At 40.4% G+C, this 23,000-nt stretch overlaps 1 protein-coding gene across 1 annotated transcript in view; it reads right to left on the reverse strand.

Annotated features, from left to right (window-relative positions):
* Positions 1–226: 226 nt before the first annotated feature.
* Positions 227–23,000, reverse strand: part of LOC127621315 (leucine-rich repeat transmembrane neuronal protein 4-like) — a 33,892-nt gene continuing 11,118 nt past the window's right edge. Inside the window, exon 3 of the mRNA XM_052094871.1 lies at positions 227–327. The gene's annotated coding sequence lies outside the window, so the exon portion shown is untranslated. The remainder of the gene's footprint in view (positions 328–23,000) is intronic.

A 23,000-nucleotide genomic window follows, 5' to 3' on the forward strand; every position in this document is an offset into this window, starting at 1 on the left:
TTTGGGAATCATTTCACTGGTTCATTACTGATAGATTTGCCATTTGTGTTTGGCAGCCCAGATCAGCTCCCCCACTGCAGGGGACGTTCATTGTTTGTTGAAGTGACTGACTACCAAACCGGTTCACTTCGAGGACAGGGGCTCATTTGCGTATCCTCTTGCTCCACTTTTGAGAGTTAGAAATGAAGGGTTTCAGTCTGAGAGCGTTTCCGCCGCCAATTCTGTCCTTTTGTGTTCTCGGAGCTTAAACTGAGCCGGTCCTCAATGAATTGTTGGTATGTCTCCCAGCCAGGCCCCTGGGAGCGGTCGTGGGAATGTGGATGCATTCTGCAAAAATAAAGCAAGAACCTGTTTAGATGACAAATTCGATTTGAATATAGCATTGTTGTGATCAAAGTGCCAAGCGTGTTGTTGTTTACAGCCAGAGTAAAGACAGTCAAACATATTAGCATTCAAACAGGTTTCATTTGATAGTGTTCCCAAGACAATATTTCTTGTGTAAACAATCTTTCGCTTTTAATCGAGCTAAGCAGTCTTTGACTCCCATTGAATAATCAATTAGCTGTCACAAATACATATTCAGTATCTCTATTCCTGCAGCCATGACCATTTTAAATAGCATGGCTTTTTCCAATTAACTTCTAAATGGACTGTTCGCACGAGGTGAGCAGTTCACTACACGTCACGTTTAAGTTTAAAAATATCAATTAAACTATAGGAGACCTGAAATTAAAATGCACCCTTCTGGTTCAGAAGTCTTGCGCACTCGATTTACTCTAAAGTCGCTTTAATTACGTGATACCGCCTGCATGCAAATAAAAGTTGGAAACCTGTGTCTACTTCTCAGAAACACGGTTATTGTTTGTCCCCAGTTAAAAATATCCTTTTATCCTGCCAACAGCAATCTTTTGGGTAATTATGTACCAAACAGATGAGTTTACATGCTGTTTTTTATTGTGCAGCGTTACTTGATTATGTGATATTCACTTTATTTCAAGAAAACACAAGAGCAGCTGGGGTCTAATCTCTAAATCGCAGGGCTCCTCGGAGAGTTGCAATTATTGCCTTATGAATAAATCATCTTTAATGTCTTACAAAGTGGACGGACTGTGTTTAAACATCCGTCCTTGTCCTGAACTGAACATCAAAGTGGAATTAATGATTTTGTACTTACAGGGATAGTTCACCCAAACATTTACATTCTGTCATTATTTATTCACCCTAGTGTTCTTTTAAACCTCAGTCACCATTCACTTTCATTGCATTGAAAAGATGCGGTGAAAATGAAAGGTGACTAAGGCTAACATTCTGCCTAACATAATCTTTTGTGTTCAGTGGAATAAGAAAGCCATACGGGTTTGGAACATTAGAGTAAGTGTGAAGACTTTCAAAGATTTGGAAAAATCTCCTATTTAGTTACCATAATCATTTTAAAGGATTGGAACAGATGAAACTTTGTTTTGGAGACAGTTGGCCAAGGGAATAGTACAAGGAAATCTTTTGTCTTTCTTTTTTTTTAAAAAAAGAGAACATAATATAAGTTATTGCTATGACAAGTGTTCAGTTACAATGTGTTTGCACGGGGTTTCGCGCATACAACGCTTTTATGTGTAAAACTGATTTTTTTACACCACTGTTTAAGCATCCTACATAGAAACAGCCAAACTTCCTTTACTAGTTCAGTTACTGGAGTAGAAAGAAATGTGTTTTTTTCATGATCATAACGAGGATTTTGATTTATAGAATTCATCATAAAATACAATAACAGAGGGTAACAGGTGCATATTATGTCCATGTTTCCTAAGAGTCAATTAAGTGATGCTCAATTTTGTCCAGATCTATTCAATTAAAAATACATACCAAAAAAAATGCAATTCACACAAACCATTTACTTGAATACACCTCTCCTATGAGCATATTTTCATATTGTCAAGTCATATTCAAAAATCTCATAAAAGTCTCATTAAAAGCTGAAATTCCTGAAAAAATCTACGTTTTCATGACTAGTGAAGAATAAGCTTTTAAAACATGATTCATATTTAATAGCACTTTTGTCCACCAAAAACCAAGTCATGGTGTAACCAACTTGAAAGGTAGCTATTTTGTTGTTTATGTTATTCATAAAAACCATAAAACAGAGTTAACACATTTAGACCCTCAAAACTGAGCATGCTGATATTTATTTTGACATTTTTATGAAAAGGCACATTTTGTACAAATCATGAGGTGTAACCATGAGAGAACTTGATATCATAATATTTATATATATATATATATATATATATATATATATATATATATAAACATTACTTTGAAAAATGTATTTGAAAACGTTTTTGAAATTGATAATAAAATTGTTAATACTCTCATGTAGTCAGGGTGCAAATAATAATAATTATTGTTATATTTATCATTATTATATTTTTTTACTTGATGGTTACACCACATGACAATTTTAAAGTTTTAAATATTTTTGTAGAAAATGCTTTTTCAAAAATGTATGAAACAAAAATGGACACAAAGTTAATATTTCTGAGAACTTGACACACAAGTGTTTAAAAGCTACATATTTAAAATATTTCTAATTTTAATATCTTCGACAACCATATTTGTCAATGTATATATATATATATACACTAATTCATATAAATCAATATAAATTCTTGATCCTGAATAAAACCAGTTGAGAAAGTGGCGATTCAGTGCTGAAGTTATCACTAATATCTTTCAAATCAAATGTTGACTGTTGTATTTGCTTCAATAATAAAATTAATAAAACATTTTTCATGCATAATTATATTCTTATAATGCAGGATTATATGGTTACTTTCATTTTATTATTTGCATTAAGCATTAAGCATTGCCCCCCGCCCCCATCATCAAATCTAGTGATCTTTCAAAGTATAAATTTCTCCTCTAATTAAATTCATGTTCTTTAATCAATTGATAAATGTATACATTTGGACCTACAAACTCATTTTGAATGAATCATTTCATTAGTTTCTTTCATATTTTTCTTAATAGCCAATCTTAATGGCCTTTGTGGTCTTTACCTTTTCTCTTGCTCAAACAATTATCAACAAAATAGTGTTATAAGATCTTGGCATAAGATTACTATACGATTGCACAATCAATCACAGGATATCCAGTAGCTCTTCATGTGTGTCGTTTTGCAGTTTTCTATATTTTAAAAAAGCATTTTCTACACCAGGAGTGGTGGTGGTTTAGTGGTCTAAGCACATAACTGGTAATCTGGTAATCAGAAGGACGTTGGTTCGATCCCCACAGCCATCACCATTGTGTCCTTGAGCAAGGCACTTAACTCCAGGTTGCTCCGGCGGGATTGTCCCTGTAATAAGTGCACTGTAAGTCGCTTTGGATAAAAGCATCTGCCAAATGCATAAATGTAAATGTATATTTATCTTTCTCCTATTCTAGCTTACTTTCCAGAGTCAACTATAAGTAAGACAATTGTAGGCTGATTTCTCCTAAAACTGTAAAGTTTTGACTCTGTGGTGCTTTTGAAAGATGGGGGGAGTTCTCTATTTTTGCAGTTTTAGTTGGTGATGCAAGTGGCACAGAAATTACTTCAGTAGTTTTTACACAAATGTATTGATTTGCTTCAGAATTCATTCATTGATTGACTGGAGTCATGTGGATCACTTTATTGCTGCCTAAATATGACTTTTGGAACATCAAAGTGCTGGCACCCGTGTACTTCTATTATAAGGACCTGACAGAGCACTATCTTCTTCTACAAATCTTCATTTGTGTTCTGCTGAAGACAGACAGTCATACACATCTGGGATATCAGCTTAGGTGAAAATGAGAGAATTTTCATTTTTTGGTGAACTGTTCTTTTAAGATTAAAACCAAATCTTTATATATTTTCTAACAGAAAAGAAAGATACTTGATCCACCATAGAGTGCGTATTATAGAGAGACATAGCATTATTGCTAATGACCTGCATGTTGTATTAATTCTAAATGAAGCGTTTTAAAAAAAAAAACATAATTCAAGGTAATGTTGGCATTATGCAAAGCACAACACACCTGCTGTATAAATGTTAATAAGAAACGTGTAGATTCATGCATGTTGCCAATGCAAAAGATAGAATGAAAAGCTCAAAACAGATGTGTTAAACACTTCAGAATGGGCTTTTGCTGTGCCATCTTGAAAAAATATCTTAAAACTGGGATCAGGAAATGTTGCGGTTGGGATTCCAATTTGTGTCACCTGAAGGGTGTGAATTACACAGAGGAGGGGGTTTGGTATCTAGTGGTCGTTTTTGTAACCACTTAAAGTTATTTTTTGTGTCCGTCTATGCTCTTTCTGTTGTTATTCTATGTAAACGTGCTAGATGGATATCTTTGACCGTTGCACTGCTGTCTGGAACAGGAGCGATGCACATTTAAGAGGCCGTGTCAGGTAAAAAAGAACGTCAACTTTATTGCGCTAGGTCTAGATTTTTTTTAGTGCAAGAGCGCATTTGGCCTGAAAAGGCCCTTCCGTATCTTTAAATGACAGCAAATAGAAACTTGCCTAACCGACTGTACCTCAAAAATTACAAATCTAAATATTTGTAATAAGAAATAAGAAAATAAGGTTTTTACCATTTAATATATTTTTAAGTAAATATTTGCAAATATCCTGCTGCCCTCGACCTCAAACATTTTTTGTTGCTTGCTTTTTATACTTAAAGGGTAGGTTAAAAAAGTCAGATATACTTTGAAAGCAGTGTTCACTAATTAATATAAAATTAATTTCAATGTAAATGATGGGGCACTCAATACAGGCCTTTTTTTTGGGTAAAAATTCCAGTGTTCCTGTTCAGTTGTACATAGAACAAGGGCAATGTATTTTGTCCCCCACCTGATTTATATTGAAATTACTTTAGGAAGAAGGTCTCTTTGCAACCAGTATTGACAGAAAAAAACAATTGCAACAGCCTACAAAGTTTTCAATATGTGGAACTAATGCCTTAAGACAGACTTCAAAATGTGTATGTTTTGTCTATTCAGAGAGGGCTGATTACATTCGATCAGATGAACTTATTGTTAGGCTCAAGATACCTAGTAAAGCCCATCTCTGACGGGGGGGGGGGGGGGTATTTACAAGAAGATCTAAACTGCTCAAGCACTACAAACTGCAACGTGGGCATTATGGATCTGGCCGTTCATATCCTTGCACTTACTTAAATTGTACATGTAGATTTAAGACCGGGAATGCCTTATTGAGCCATTTGCCAAGAAATCACCCTGCCCAACAAACAGTTACCAAATCCATATTCACATTCAAATGCCATATTTGTGGTCATAATCAGCACTCCACAGAATGGAATTAAATCCATCCATCCATCCATCCATCCATCCATCCATCCATCCATCCCTTTACTTTAAGCTTAAATCTCTATTGAATCTAATTGCTGTCTAGAAAAAAACAATTGGTTTTGTGAGAATTTAACTTTGGAATCCATCCATCCATCCAAATCCATCCAAATCCATCCATCCATCCATCCATCCATCCATCCATCCATCCATCCATCCAACTCCATCCATCCATCCATCCATCCATCCATCCATCCATCCAAATCCAAATCAATTTATCAAATGACCAAAATGCACCATAAATGTAGTCCATAAAACTTAAGAGCTAAATTCAGAAGAGTCCAATTCTTCTGAAGCCATTCAATAGCCTAGCTGAAATTTAATTTGTTACCCTGATACGAGTTTTGGTTCCAAAATGTTCTGGGAACATTCATTTTTGGTTCTCAAAACGTTCCCAGAACAAACATTTTAATGTTTTTAGTTTTCAGGATTTTTTATTTTATTTTATTTTTAAAGAAATAGAACGTTCCTTTTAGGTTTGGAGAGCGTTCACCTAACCTTCTCCAAAACCTCTGTATTCAGGTTTCCTTTCTGCAATCCTGATGGATTTCAATAATCATTCTGCATACAATCCATGTCTTGCTCTGATGCAATCATCAGAATAAACTAAACACATCATCACACATAACTTGGAGGATTCAATTAACTTGTAAGATCTTTTCTATTATTGTTGCACAATACTGAAACTGAGCACAGATTTTACATGAGATTTGAAATCATCAGATTATTCTCTACTTTTGATGTCAAAACGTAAACAGGTATGTGCACACTGGCTGCACCAGTAAGAACACTGGTAAAGGTGTTTACATGCAACGAAAAAATCAGAGTAATGGGCAAAAATCATGACCCAACCCCAATAAAGGAAATCCATTTAAAGCATTTACATGACCACACACAAGTTGTCGGCTTAAGTGTATCAATATAAAATCATGCATGTAAACGCGCTCATTGTATGGAAAAGTATCAACGATGAAAGCATTTTCATTTTTGCTCAATTATTCCTGTAACGTTTTAAGGCTCAAACCTGCTAGCACCAGTTTGGTGCTCACATCTGAAGCATTGACAAGCTGTGGGAAAAGTTTGATGGACTGCAAATACAAGAATTACTTTGCTGTTTAATTAGCCAGAGGGTCAAAGGATCAGGCAATTTCTACCTTTACATGATTAAATCCAATCACAGTCAGACTTAACATCCGGCCGCACAGTTTGTTTTAAATCTGTGCCCTTAATCCAAGGTCTCTGCTCTAAAGCTTCCCTGCTCACTTTAATTTCTTCTCGCACACCTTAAAAGAACACTGGAACTAGCACAGAAAGAGAGAGAGAGAGAGAGAGAGAGAGAGAGAGAGAGAGAGAGAGAGAGAGAGAGAGAGCGAGCAGGGGCAGTAATGAAGCAATTGTGCCAATGGATTTCTCTAATAAGGAAGGTCTTCCTTTGACTCCCTGAGCTCAGCTGGCCTGCATTGCTCCCATCTCACTGTGTGTGTGTGTGTGTGTGTGTGTGTGTGTGTGTGCAGCTCGACGGGGCATTTGCTTTCAGCAGAAAGGGCACTAAGTATCTGTCTTTAACTGATGGATGAAAATGTAGTAGAAAAAAATAAATGATTCCAGCCACTTAGCATTATGCAAGACAGAAGGAAAAACAAGAACAAGAACAGTTAAAAAAAGATAAAGAAAACAACATCAGTTTAAAGTCTACATGAAACGTTCTTCCCTACTCTGAATTTTCATTCTACTAAAAGATCCCATGATGTTTTTGTTGTTCCATTCAGTGACACTAGTGATGCAGACATTATGCATTTAAGCCAACAGTTTTCTTACTGAATGTGTTGAAACAATGAGCACTTTTGATTATGAACTGATGAAGTTTGCCAGGTTTGGCGTCAGATTTTAAAAGATATTCAGAGCTTTGTTTAAGGAACTTAGTAGCAAGTAAACAAGATATCCTTGAGCAGAACTGTATATTATGCTGTATTACATTTTTATAGACCGAAGCCATTCACTGATCTGCCATCAAGTTTTTTTCCACACCAGTCTGTTATTGTGGTATCATTGATTTCAGATAATTCTGACCCTAAACATCCCTAAGCATCCGGAAAAAACAAAACTTACTTTGATCAGTCATTTTACATGTTGGTCGGCTTTTGTCCAGAATAAGCTGTAAATTGGGCCCTATGATTTACGCAATGGGGAAAAAAACGGACGGAATAGCAGAATCCAGTCATAACATTTTACATATTTGGGTTAAAAGTTATTTATTTATGCTCAGTTAATCAAATCAAACAGTGAAATGTCCTAGTGTGACAATTAAACCACAAAGGGCTGAGATTTAATTAAATAAATATAGAGTGTGAATGTGTTGCACACTTCAAAGAGAATGTGTGAATCCAGCCACTCATACACCTTTCGGGAACCTAGTTTCATTCAGGCACAAATGGTCATGTGTTTGATACAGCTGGTCTGAAAACAGTCTTGTTTGTGCACTTGACTTTAGTATATGCACTTAACTTGCGTATTTGTTTCTACATCTGTCTTTGGCGTGCACTACTGCTCTGCCATGATTTAAACTGAACTCAGAATCGATTCTGATTCTTTTGAGAATCGATTCAGAATCATTTGAGTATAAATCGCGATGCATCGCTGAAAGAGTTTTTCCCCCACCCCTAGATTACATACAGCACATGCAGCATGCAGCACATGCAGACTATACAAGGTATTTATATAATTAAATTGCATCCTTTTGCAGTTTAATAAACACATTTAAGCCATGTAGCAAACTGCTTATCCATAGGTGTAAATCTGTTGTCAAAAACATTCAAACTTAAATTTCTTTATTTGGCTTTCTGTCAAAATAAAAGCTCAATTTAAATAAATGCATAAAATGTAAGATATTGTGACAGAAATATACTACTACTGTATAGTAAAATGTAAAATTCAATGTAGTAATAAATAATAATAGTATAAATAATTAAATTATATTTAAGCAATATATCACAAGCAATAATGCTGTTGCACTGATAAAAGTTTTCATAAATGCTTTCATTAATACTGTGATGCTCTTCTGCATAGCACTGTATTTGACAAAATAAATACATAAATAACTCCAATATTGTGTTTTAAATGTGCTGTGTTTTTATAATAAAATTTAATGAAACTTTAAAATATGAAATTCAGAAAAACGGAAAACACACAATTTGGGGAAAAATAAAACTGAATTTGGAAAAACTAATATTGGATTTCATATGGCCCTATGTAAATGATAACTATACTTTACCAGCCTGATTTATTGTGATAAATTACAGTCCAGGAACATGTATTACATTTTTTTTTTAAATAGGAACAAAAAATTTAAATATGAATAAAAACAATTTTAATTTTGATTTCAAGTTGATAAAGGTTATAAATATGAAATCTATAGATGCATCTAACAGAGTAAAAGACTCAGTAGGTAGGAAGGAAACATAATGCAGGATTATCTGCATGTTTTATTCCTCTCACAAATATAATGCATAGTATCCCAAGGTGATATGAACAGGATTGACATTTTTAAACAAATGTGTTGTTAAAATTCCTGTGAAACCCTTTTAAAATTCATCAGGATACTTGGAAATGAGACATTTATATGACCGTTATGTCACCTCAACCTATGATTTTTACAATAATTTTTTGTTAAACTGAAAATCTGACATTTTTAATTAAAGCACTTATACAGAAACTTTCATTTAATTCATATTAAATTCTCTTTCTGATTTGATTTCCCTGAAAAGTAGCTCTTGAAACAAATCCTTCTTCACCTTATAGAATACAATTTTCCATTTTATGCAGTTAAATAGAATATTAGTGTCTTCACTCCTGTCTGTCAGTCAAACCCAGTATAAACTCCTGATGCAGAACAAGCTCTGCCTTCACCTTCAGAAAACGCCGCAGGCTTGTAAAAATGTGGCAACTGCTGTCTATTAATATACGCCCTTTATATCTCATCTGTTTAGCCTGTTGTTTCATGATTGCTAAAAAACGTGATGCCTGTGTTAACATCGTCCTTGGCTCACTCCCGGGAAGAGCTGTGCATTTTAAACCAGAATGCACATTTTAATTAATACTACACCAATAGCACTACAGAATGTGATCTAAAATGTAGGGTATTTAAACATCACTTAAAGTATTTGTTTTACTGCTTATTAAAAAAGTAAATTAAAATTCAGATGCATTATTGTAATTTGGGAGGAAATTTATGTCACAATGCAAAAATCTTAATGATCCAAAAATGTGTTTCTTTGATTTTTGGACTAAGTCCAATATTTTTTCATTATGGCATTTTAATGACACCAAGCACATTTCAACCCTCAATTCTCATTACCATAATGCACCTTGCCCTTTTACTTTTCCATTTGTTTGTATTTCTTATTATTCTTATTGATGACACTCATTAGATTCTCATTACTGTAATACATTAATGAGACTCATCCTGTCTGGAAACAATATTTTTTAGCCTTTACAAGGCTTATCTAAAAGTAGCTAATCTACGTTGAAGCGTAAGCATTTTTATATGTATATATATAACAATCAAATGTTATTATTTAATTCTGCGATCAGAGGTTTTTATTGGCAAATTCATTGTCACATCATCTAATAGTTAGGTTAAAAAAATGAACCATGGTTTTACTAGAGTAACTATATTTAAAAGAGCTGTAAGCAATTTTTTCCATGGAAAGGTATGTAAAAATGTGACTACTCCCCGAAAGATATTAATGAAATAAGTGTTGTGAGAAATCTCACCTGTCACTGTGACAGCTCTGGAGTCTGATGATGCTTTTGACCTATCAATCATTTTGCACATTCTCATAGTTTTGTGGAGATTTACAGGCAACTTTCAGCCATGTTGTTCATAACAGTTGTCAGCTGAGGGCGCTATTTTGTTGCTGTTGTTTTTAACAACCGTTTCCGCTTGTATTTGTCTCAGTAAAGCTAATTTGGTTTCTTTGGAGTGCCGGGTTTTGGAAAGAGGTGTCGTGGCTAATCCAACGTCTCAGTCTCGTGGAAGTAGAATGGCTAAAATCGCTTACAACAACTTTAAACATGGTTTTTGTAGCAAAATCATAAGTACCACAAAATTAACCATGGTCACTACAGTCTTGGTTACTACAATATTACTATAGTAAAATGTCTCCAGTTACACATGTAATACCAGTGTCCTTCACACAAACGTTTTGAAATCCTTACACAATCATGCCAATCTTCTGATTGGCAATGGTGTCTGAGCCCCATCCCTTTAGGCACGCAGTAAACCTATATAAGCGGGCTCTCAGTCACCATTTTTCTGAATTTTCTGACTGAGGGATGAGAGTAAATCACTCATATTATAGAACTCTGAAGTAGCAGTGCGGCCAGCTTTCACAATGTCTCGTTCCCTTTATCTCAAGGAACCAAGGTTACATGTATAATCGGAGATGTTCCCTTTTGATTCAGTTCACTCGAAATTGCTGCGCACTACTTGACATTACACTCCCAGAGTTACAACACTAAATTAATATGTCCATAAGGAGTCACAGGCCGATGACATATAAGTCATATTAAAGTGTAGATATATACAGTATGGATCATTAACCCTCTCACAGCAAAGTTGGAAAAGTCGATTTTTTTACTTTAAAAGAAGCAGTTCAACAGCATATAATTAGGTGGCTGTGTTGATTATAGTCGGTAGCCCACCCATAATAAGAGCTTGGGCTCAACTGCTTCAACGTAAGAAGCACTCTAATATAGAGAACTTGTGAGAAGATGGACCTGTGTCCAGGTTATAAAACCTCATGAATGTGTTTTGTGAGGACCATCCTGCTGCCAAACATATGTCCTATAAGGACACACCCTTTGTCCATGCCCATGAAGAGGTCATGCCTCTGAATTTTTCCGATTTATCACCAATAGGGCAATTTGCGCCCTGTGATTCATAAGCAATTTGTTTGGAGAGGGACATTCCTTTTGTGTGTCCTCCATAACAAATAAAGAGCTGATTCAATAGCCTAAACTGATGGGTGCGCTCAACATAGAGTATATGCAATGTCCTCACCGGGCATAACATTTGCATATATTGCTCTTCATCTGAATTAAATGGTGGAAAGAAGGCTTGCAAACGAACCACATGAGCCCAGAAGGGCATTGATAAACCTTAGGCATGTAGTCTATTCTAGGTTTAGTGGTGGCTTTTGTCAGATCTGGACCAAACTCGAGACATGAGCTGTCAGTTGACAGCGCACGCATGTCACCCACCTGTTTAAATGAGGCCAAAGCCAATTGGAGCGCTTGAGCCACTACTGAAGGGTTCTTATGTGTAACAGACCTAACGGTATGACGGCGCATTGATATGCAGTTCCCTCAAAAGGGAATCGCAAAGACTGCTTGTGATTAGGTGGAATTGGTACATGAAAGTATGCATCCTTCAGATCTATTGATGCAAACCTGTCATGAGGATGGATGTGTGATAAAATCTGTTTCTGAGTTATCATTTTGAATGGGTGCTTCGCAAGTGGGAGATTCAAGCATCTCAGATCTAGAATTGGCTAAAGCCCGCCATCTTTGGCATGAGAAAATAACGTCTGTAAACCCCACTGTGTGTGTCGCAGTTTAGGACAGACTCTATATCACATTTTGTTGCGAGGAGACTGTGAATGTCTGCGCGCAACACCGGCGCATCCTGTAGTTGGACCACAGATTGCAAAACGCTGGTGAAGCGAGGTAGCTGGAGTACAAACTGAATCATGTAAGCATGCTCGATCGATTTTAACACCCAGTCTGACACGCTTGTGAGGGCTTGACACGGTCACACAGCGGGACTGCAGGCTTATTTATTCGCTCGCTATAGGAGATAGAGTGCCCCTCACCATAGGGAGGAAGTTGCGCATAGTGTGTGGGGTGTATGATACGTGAAGAGGAAATGGCCCTTTTTCTGCGATTGTGTGAGCATCCCGTGTTTGTACAACAGGCGCTTTTTCCTCTTTTGTAAGAACAACCTCTGCTTGAGTAATACACACACAGAAGCAACATTTTGAACAATATTTTGTTCCCAATGAACAGTATTGGGGAAGAGGGGAGAAACACTGTGCGCCTCAAATCGAGCCTTCTTTGGTGCTGGGCCGTGAATAACAGCGAGCTCTGGGCTCCTCTTCATGGGGGTGGGCATGTCAGAAACGTTTAATATCAGAAAACTGGATATGCTTCTTACGGAAACCTGGCAAGTGCCCAATTACTTCCTAAATTTAAACTTGCTTACACCATCTGGATACACCAATTTTTCTAAACCGTGTCCCCATTGCAGGGGTGGAAGACTGGCTGTAGTTTGCTGTGAGAGTATTAAAATATCTGTGACTGAGTTTTTTAATGTCTCCTCTTTTGAGTACTAAGCCTTGAAAATTGTTGGTCTCACCCTGATTTTTTTCTCTGAGCTTAGTGAGTTACTTACTATTGTCTGTGCTATGTCTTCATCTGTTATTGTACTTGGTGATTTCAATATACATGAAAATACCACGCAATCTAACAAACGTATGTCTATATTATATCTACACCATGTATAAAATAACCTGCTTTCCTACCGTAAAATCAGCTCTGTCAACCCCACATATTTTTCTAGATTCTATTGTGCCTCTCCTCTATCAGACTCTTTATTATCTCATTGTACATAAGAGATACACTCACCTAAAGGATTATTAGGAACACCTGTTCAATTTCTCATTAATGCAATTATCTAATCAACCAATCACATGGCAGTTGCTTCAATGCATTTAGGGGTGTGGTCCTGGTCAAGACAATCTCCTGAACTCCAAACTGAATGTCAGAATGGGAAAGAAAGGTGATTTAAGCCATTTTGAGCGTGGCATGGTTGTTGGTGCCAGACGGGCCGGTCTGAGTATTTCACAATCTGCTCAGTTACTGGGATTTTCACGCACAACCATTTCTAGGGTTTACAAAGAATGGTGTGAAAAGGAAAAACATCCAGTATGCGGCAGTCCTGTGGGCTGAAAATGCCTTGTTGATGCTAGAGATCAGAGGAGAATGGGCCGACTGATTCAAGCTGATAGAAGAGCAACTTTGCCTGAAATAACCACTCGTTACAACCGAGGTATGCAGCAAAGCATTTGTGAAGCCACAACACACACAACCTTGAGGCGGATGGGCTACAACAGCAGAAGACCCCACCGGGTACCACTCATCTCCACTACAAATAGGAAAAAGATGCTACAATTTGCAAGAGCTCACCAAAATTGGACAGTTGAAGACTGGAAAAATGTTGCCTGGTCTGGTGAGTCTCGATTTCTGTTGAGACATTCAGATGGTAGAGTCAGAATTTGGCGTAAACAGAACGAGAACATGGATCCATCATGCCTTGTTACCACTGTGCAGGCTGTTGGTGGTGGTGGTGTAATGGTGTGGGGGATGTTTTCTTGGCACACTTTAGGCCCCTTAGTGCCAATTGGGCATCGTTTAAATGCCACGGCCTAGCTGAGCATTGTTTCTGACCATGTCCATCACTTTATGGCCACCATGTACCCATCCTCTGATGGCTACTTCCAGCAGGATAATGCACCATGTCACAAAGCTCAAATCATTTCAAATTGGTTTCTTGAACATGACACAAGAGTTCACTGTACTAAAATGGCCCCCACAGTCACCAGATCTCAACCCAATAGAGCATCTTTGGGATGTGGCGGAACGGGAGCTTCGTGCCCTGGATGTGCATCCCACAAATCTCCATCAACTGCAAGATGCTATCCTATCAATATGAGCCAACATTTCTAAAGAATGCTTTCAGCACCTTGTTGAATCAATGCCACGTAGAATTAAGGCAGTTCTGAAGGCGAAAGGGGGTCAAACACAGTATTAGTATGGTGTTCCTAATAATCCTTTAGGTGAGTGTATGTTCTATCTATAATGATGTTATTTCTAAAGCACTTCGCAAGCATGCCCCTGTTAAGACTATGATGGTTCACTCCCGATCTCCACGCTATGAAAGCTGAAGGCCGTCGCCTTGAAAGATTGTACAGAAAATCTGGACTCACAGTACATTTATTGGTTTATACAGAACAATAAATGGTTCTAATAAACAACTACCAAACTGCACTCCATGCTGCATGCTGCCATCTGCCCTCAACCATTAAAAACTCTAGATGCAGACCTAAATCACTTTTTGCAGTGGTAAATAAACTCATTAAGCCTTCAGAACATGACGTTTCTGGCTCTGATGAGCTTGTGAATGGCTTTCTTAAATTATTTGCAGACAAATTAAAGTCTATTTTTGAGTCTATTGCCAATGGCACACCACATGCATGTGCTTCTCACACTGAGTCTTTATCATTCCACAAAAAATAAAAAAATCTGTCTGCATTTACTCCTACTACTTCTACTATAATTGATCTAATTATGAAGTCTAATTCAACATCCTGCCAATTTGACCCTACTCCTACTTATATTATAACAGTATTTTTGAACCTTTCCAGTCTGGTTTTCATCCATCACACAGCACTGAGACTGCTCTTCTACGTGTGGTCAATGACATCCTCATGTCTATGGATTCTGGGTCTACAAACATCCTAATCCTTCTTGATCTGCTTTTATGCGTTTGACATTGTTTGCCAGTATATTCTCATCTCTGAAATTGCCCTCACTGGTTCAGCTGTATCCTGGCTTACTTCTTACCTTTCTAACAGAAACAATTTCATCACTTGTAACCCGCACAAGAAGAGACAGTCACAATGTAAGTCAAAAACTGCTTTTATTAAATAAAGAGCAGGCGAAGGTACAGTAGGGATATTCCAGAGGGAGAAAGGTCGAGGTAAGCGTAGGGTCGAGAGCCGGGGAATCAAAGTGGAGTAAAGGGGCAAATCCGGGAGAGAGTGGTCAACAAGAGTGGGGAGGTTGAAGCCGGGAAACAGGATCAGAGGAACTAGACGGGACTAGGGGGGAGCAAAAGACAGGGGAACAAGGGGAGCTGGCAAGCTAAGAGGAGGACAAGAGGAGTTCAAAACTAGACGAGACTAGCGGGGGACAAAGACACAGGAAACTAAATACAATAACCAACAGAGTGAGACGGACGGGTTGTGAAATATATAGGGGCGAGTGCAGGTGTAAACAATGATAGGTGATGAGACGAGTGCAGGTGAAACTAATGTGCAGGAGTGCAGATGACGCGAGTGCAGGTGGTCATAATGTTCTGGGGGATTGGAAACGCGTGAGAAACTCGAGGAAGGGAGATAACCTACGAGCATGTGAGCGAGTAGGAGCAAAGTGGGCGTGAGGGCTCGAGCGAGCAAAAAGAGTGTGAAAAGCTCGAGGGGGCGGAGCGAGGGAGTGAGGTCGAGGGAGTGAGTGTGTGTGCGATGAAGCGGGGATGGGGCAGAGGAGCGGGGTTCATGACAGTACTCCCCCCTCTGAATAGGACGGCTCCTGACGGCCGCGGGAGGTGGTGCAGGATGATTGGGGGACAGACAAAGGGAAGTGAGACAGTCCATGGGCAGTTTCAAGGCAAGGTCAGGGGGAACATAGCGGACAGGCGGGTGGTCGGGAGATCTAGGGGGCAGCCATAGGGCAGAGGCTGGGTCAGGGGGTCTGGAAGGCGACTGGAGGACAGGGACTGGGTCCGGGGGTCTGGAAGGTGACCACCGGACAGGAACAGGGTCAGGAGGCCAGGGAAGAGGCCACAGGACAGGGAGAGTGTCAGGGGGCCACCGGACAGGGTCAGGGGGCCAGGGAACAGCCGTGAATGGCGGTGCCGTCAGAGGCGGCACTGTAGGTGGCTCTGGAGGTGGGGTTCTGGAAGGCTCTGGAGGTGGAGCCGAAGGAGGCTTTAGGGGCGAAGGCCTGAAAGGCTCTGGAGGTGGAGCCAATGACGGTGGAGCCAATGACGGTGGCGCCGTGGGAGGCTCTAGAGGCGGAGGCCTGGAAGGCTCAGGAGGTGGAGCCAATGGAGGTGGTGCCGTGGGAGGTCCCCGAGGCGACGACCTGGCAGGCTCTGTAGTCTCGGGGGGTAGAGCCGTAGGAGGCCCGAGAGGCGGAGCCATAGAAAGCTCTGGAGTCTTTGGGAGCAGAGCCGTGAGGGGCTCGGGAGGTGGAGCCGTGGGAGGCTCGGGAGGCGGAGCCGTAGGAGGCTCGGGAGGCGGAGCCATAGGAGGCTCGAGAGGCGGAGCCCTAGGAAACTCTGGAGTCTCTGGGAGTAGAGCCGTGAGAGGCTCGGGGAAAAAGGTCGTGGAAGACTCGAGAGGCTCTAGAGGTGGGGCCCTGGAAAGCTTGAGAGGCTCGAGGGGGGGAGCCATGAAAGACTCAAGAGATGGAGCCCCGAGAGGCTCGGGAGGAGGAGGAGCCCTGGAAGACTCGAGAGACGAAGCCCTGAGAGGCTTGGAAGGGGGTGGAGCCCTGAAAGACTCGAGAGGAGAAGCCCTGAGAGGCTTGAGGGGAGGAGGAGCCCTGAGAGACTCGAGAGGGGAAGCCCTGAGAGGCTTGAGAGAGGGAGGAGCCCTGAGAGACTCGAGAGGCGAAGCCGTGAGAGGCTTGAGGGGTGGAGCCATGAAAGACTCGAGGGACGGAGCCCTGAGAGGCTCGAGGGGAGGAGGAGCCCTGAGAGACTCGAGAGGAGAAGCCGTGAGAGGCTTGAGGGGTGGAGCCATGAAAGACTCGAGGGACGGAGCCCTGAGAGGCTCGAGTGGAGGAGGAGCCCTGAAAGCAGAGCCCTGAAAGCATGGGAGCAGAACCCGGCAGAGCCGTGGAAGACTCTGGGGGCGGAGCAGAACCCGGCAGAGCCGTGGAAGACTCTGGGGGCGGAGCAGAACCCGGCAGAGCCGTGGAAGACTCTGGGGGCGGAGCAGAACCCGGCAGAGCCGTGGAAGACTCTGGGGGTGGAGCAGAACCCGGCAGAGCCGTGGAAGACTCTGGGGGCGGAGCAGAGGTCGGTAGAGCTGTGGAAGACTCTGAGGGAACCTCTGCGGTCTTGAGCACAAGACGAGACTGGGGAGAAGGGTCCCTCTTCCTTCTCTTGCGTCCTCAGCCAACAGGGGATGTGGCCATGGGGACGGTCGAGGCTACAGGCGCTGGCTCGCCGACCGTGGCGGGCATGGGCGCTGGCTCGCCGGCCGTGGCGGGCATGGGCGCTGGCTCGTTGGCCGTGGCGGGCATGGGCGCTGGCTCGTTGGCCGTGGCGGGCATGGGCGCTGGCTCGTTGGCCGTGGCGGGCATTGGCACTGACTCTCTGGCCGTGGCAGGCATGGGCGTTGACTCGCTGGCTGTGCCAGGCTTCGAGACTGGGGCCGTGACAGGCTTCGGGACTGGGGCCATGACAGGCCTCGGGACTGGGGCCGTGTCAGGCCTCGGGACTGGGGCCGTGACAGGCCTCGGGACTGGGGCCGTGACAGGCCTCGGGACTGGGGCCGTGTCAGGCTTCGGGACTAGGGCCGTGACAGGCTTCGGGACTAGGGCCGTGACAGGCTTCGGGACTGGGGCCGTGACAGGCTTCGGGACTGGGGCCGTGACAGGCCTCGGGACTGGGGCCGTGTCAGGCTTCGGGGCTGGGGCTGTGTAAGGCTTCAGGGCTAGGGCCGTGTAAGGCTTCGGGGCTAGGGCCGTGTCAGGCTTCGGGACTAGGGCCGTGACAGGCTTCGCGACGAGGGCCGTGACAGGCTTCGGGACTAGGGCCGTGACAGGCTTCGGGACGAGGGCCGTGTAAGGCTTCAAGACGGGGGCCATGGTAGGCTTCAAGACGGGGGCCGTGGTAGGCTTCAAGACGGGGGCCGTGGTATGGAACGCTCGTTCAGTGTCTGCTTCTCCGCTCTAGTGAGCTGCGCGAATCCTCCGCGTGACGCATTGTGACTGTCTACGGTGAGGTTGGTTATTTTGTAACCCGCACAAGAAGAGACAGTCACAATGTAAGTCAAAAACTGCTTTTATTAAATAAAGAGCAGGCGAAGGTACAGTAGGGATATTCCAGAGGGAGAAAGGTCGAGGTAAGCATAGGGTCGAGAGCCGGGGAATCAAAGTGGAGTAAAGGGGCAAATCCGGGAAAGAGTGGTCAACAAGAGTGGGGAGGTTGAAGCCGGGAAACAGGATCAGAGGAACTAGACGGGACTAGGGGGGAGCAAAAGACAGGGGAACAAGGGGAGCTGGCAAGCTAAGAGGAGGACAAGAGGAGTTCAAATCTAGACGAGACTAGCGGGGGGCAAAGACACGGGAAACTAAATACAATAACCAACAGGAGTGAGACGAACGGGTTGTGAAATATATAGGGGCGAGTGCAGGTGTAAACAATGATAGGTGATGAGACGAGTGCAGGTGAAACTAATGTGCAGGAGTGCAGATGACGCGAGTGCAGGTGGTCATAATGTTCTGGGGGATTGGAAACGCGTGAGAAACTCGAGGAAGGGAGATAACCTACGAGCATGTGAGCGAGTAGGAGCAAAGTGGGCATGAGGGCTCGAGCGAGCAAAAAGAGTGTGAAAAGCTCGAGGGGGCGGAGCGAGGGAGTGAGTGTGTGTGCGATGAAGCGGGGATGGGGCAGAGGAGCGGGGTTCGTGACATCACTACACAAAATTACAAATCCACCACTACTCCTCTAACACAAGGTGTTCCCCAGGGTTCAGTTCTTGGACCATAACTGTTTATTATTTACATGCTTCCAATTGGTGACATCATGTGTAAACATGGCCTTCAATTTCATTGCTATGCTGATTACATCCAAATTTACCTTACAACCAGCTCTGACTCACCACCTCTTCCTGACTAACTCACTGCATGTATTAGAGTCATCAAACATTGGATGTCACTGACTTTTCTTAAACTCAATGAAAACAAATCTGAAATATTATTAATTGGCTAAGTAAAAAAGAATGGGCCTGTGCTTTGATATTAATGGGGTTCATGTTAAGCCCTCCCCTTCTGTCCATAATCTTTTTTATTTGTGTTTTATTTGACTCCTTTCTATTTTGATTCTCATATTTCCTCTGTTGTTAAAAACTCTTTCTTCCACTTACGCAATATTGCAGGACTCTGATCTTCACTCACTCTGGCTGATGCTGAAATCTTGGTACATGCTCTGATCATGTCATGCCTTGATAATTGTAATGCCCTGTTTATCGGCTTGCCCCCAAAAAACATTGCTAGACTACAGTATGTCCAAAATGCAGCTGCAAGAGTCCTCACCTTCACAAGGCGCTCTGCCAACATAATCCCTTTCCTGCATTATCTCCACTGGCTACCTGTTACATCCCGTATTCAATTTAAGATACCCTCCTAACATTTAATGATTTAAATGTTAGGAGCTAGGAGCAAACAGATATTTTTAAAGTCTGTGAAAGCATGCTGGCTGTCGCGGACAAAATTGAGTATCTGGAGAGCCAATCCAGGCGAAATAACCTGGTATTTGATGGGATACAGGAGTCACAGGGAGAGACCTGGTCAGAGACGGAGGAGAAGGTAAAAAAACTTGTGAAGGAAAAATTACAGTTGCAAGAGGGCCCACCGCACAGGAAAAACTGGAAGAGACCGACCGCGGCCAATTGTCGTAAAATTCCTAAGGCATAAGGATAGAATGGAAATATTACAAAGATCTAGAAATCTGAAAGGTTCCAGAATATACATCAATGAAGACTTCACAGAGGCAGTCAGAAGGAAAAGAAAAGAACTCATGCCGGATTTAAGAGCTGCGAGAGAAAAGGGGGACATTGCCTATTTACGACAGGACACATCCCCGGTCCAGCACACCAAAACAACCAAGGCCAGCTAACATTAATACATAAACAGGTAGGCCAATGATATGTTGATGATAAATTTTAATCTCACTATGTCACGAAATAAAATGCACACACATAACGGAGATAGTCACTCAATACAAAGGGTGGTTGAATACGAGCACTTAGAACTAAACACCTTTCAGTACACTGAACATCACTCACAAGACATGGAAAATGACATTGATCCTGTGAACAACTTCTATGCGAACATCAACAATAACTGCCATTATTACACTGATGAACAGTTTAACAGTTCAATCAAGACCGAACAGCAATTATCCATTATCCACTTTAACAGCAGAAGTCTGTATGCCAACTTTCACAGCATAAAACACTATCTAAATCAATTGAAACAGCACTTTAACATAATTGCAATAACAGAAACTTGGATAAATAGTGAAAAGGGATCAGATATTGAAATTGAAGGATATGAAATGTCTTCTATTAACAGAGTAAATAAGAGCGGGGCAGTGTGACACTGTATGTGGACAAGGATTTAAATTATAAGGTGGTGGAAAAAATGTCAATGGTGGTGGATAATTTGCTGGAATGTGTCACAATAGAAACATGTATGGAAAAAAAGAAAAATATTATTGTAAGTTGCATATACAGGTCACCAGGTTCGACTGGATAGAAGAGACATTTACAAAAACTATCCAAAAAGTCATGTTCATCTGTGGGGACTTCAACATCGATTTATTAAACCCAAATAATCATAAAATGAATGAGTATTTTATCAACACCGTGTTTAGTCTAGGCCTCTATCCACAAATTACCAGACCAAGCAGAATAACTTCTCATTGTGCAACACTAATAGATAATATATTTACAAATAGTATACAAAACAATATAGTGAGTGGATTACTGATAAACGATATCAGTGACCACCTACCAATTTTTATAGTGTATGACAGTAACTACACTTTAAACAGACATGGGAATAAACCAATTTCCAAAAGGGTCAGAACAGAAGAAACAATGGAGGCATTTAAAGCTGATCTGCTAGTACAAGACTGGGAGTTTATTAATAATGAAAAAGATGTTGACAAAGCATATGAAGAATTCCTAACTATATTTAAATTATTATATGATAAAAATTGCCCAATTAAAATATATAGTAGGAAACAAAAACAAAATGATAGGCCGTGGATTTCCAAGGGATTACAAAACGCCTGTAAAAAGAAAAATACACTTTATAGAGAATTCATAAAACACAGAACTATAGAGACCAAAAATAGATATAAGAAATATAAGAATAAGTTAACCAGTATTATGAGAACTTGTAAGAAAGAATATTACACAAAACTATTAGATAAGAATAAAAACAATATTAAAGGTATGTGGAACATTTTAAATAATATTATTAAAAATAATACTAGACAGGCTACTTATCCCCATTACTTTATTGATAATGATAAAAATATCAATAACATGGAGGATGTGGTTAATGATTTCAATAATTTTTTTGCAAACGTGGGACCAAACTTAGCTAAACAAATCCCAGTTCCACAAACATTAGAAAGTAGACATAATAACTTAATAGAAAGAAATCCCAGTTCAATATTTCTGACAGCAGTTGATGAAAAAGAAATAATAGATATTGTTAAAGGATGTAAAAACAAACCATCCACTGATCATGATGGAATAGACATAAAAATTATACAAAAAGTAATAGAGGGGATCAGCCAAACCACTAACGACTATCTGCAATTTATCATTTCTAACCGGTCAATTTCCAACAAAAATGAAAATAGCAAAAGTCATTCCTCTATACAAAACTGGAAATAAACACCACTTCACAAATTACAGGCCTGTCTCTCTACTGCCACAATTTTCTAAAATTTTAGAAAAACTATTTAACAACAGATTAGAGATATTCATCGATACAAATAAACTACTCACTGACAGCCAATATGGATTTAGAAAAAATAGTTCAACATCACTAGCACTAACGGAACTCATTGAAGAAATCACAAACTCTACAGACAAAAAGAAATATGCAGTTGGGGTATTTATTGATTTAAAAAAAGCATTTGATACAATAAATCATGAAATATTAATCAGGAAACTGGAACGAATTGGGATCAGGGGGGTAGTTCTAAACTGGGTAAGTAGTTATCTGAGAGACAGACAACAATTTGTGAAGATGGGAGATTATTCGTCTGAATGTCTGGGCATGACTTGTGGTGTCCCTCAGGGGTCAGTGTTGGGACCAAAGTTGTTTTTATTGTACATCAATGATATTTGTAAAGTATCTGAAGTATTGAATTTTGTATTATTTGCTGATGATACAAATATTTTTGGTTCAGGGGACAGCTTACAGCAACTCTTGGAATTAATCACTTCAGAATTCAAGAAAATAAAACAATGGTTTGACATAAATAGGTTATCAATAAATTTGAGTAAAACTAAATTCATGGTATTCGGAGATAGTAAGTCAAATCATCAAGCACAGATACAGATAGAGGGTGTTAAAATAGAAAGAGTACATGAAAATAAATTCCTTGGAGTGATCATAGATGAGAAGATTTGCTGGAAGCCTCACATAAAATACATCAAAACCAAACTGTCCAAAACTACTGCAGTCCTAGCAAGAGCTAAGCACATACTGGAGCTTAAATCACTTCGCATTTTGTACTGTTCATTATTGTTACCTTATCTGAATTATTGTGTAGAGGTTTGGGGAAGCACTTATCAATATTCACTACAGCCACTAGTTATAATGCAAAAAAGAGTCATGAGAATCTTTCACAACGTTGGATTTCGTGATCACACAAATTTATTATTTTTGCAGTCTAAATTGTTAAAAATTCAAGATCTAATCAAATACCAAATTGCAGTGTTCATGTTCAAAGC

This window comes from Xyrauchen texanus, chromosome 27 (genome assembly GCF_025860055.1).
Source record: "Xyrauchen texanus isolate HMW12.3.18 chromosome 27, RBS_HiC_50CHRs, whole genome shotgun sequence".
NCBI classification, from domain to species: Eukaryota; Metazoa; Chordata; class Actinopteri; order Cypriniformes; family Catostomidae; genus Xyrauchen; species Xyrauchen texanus.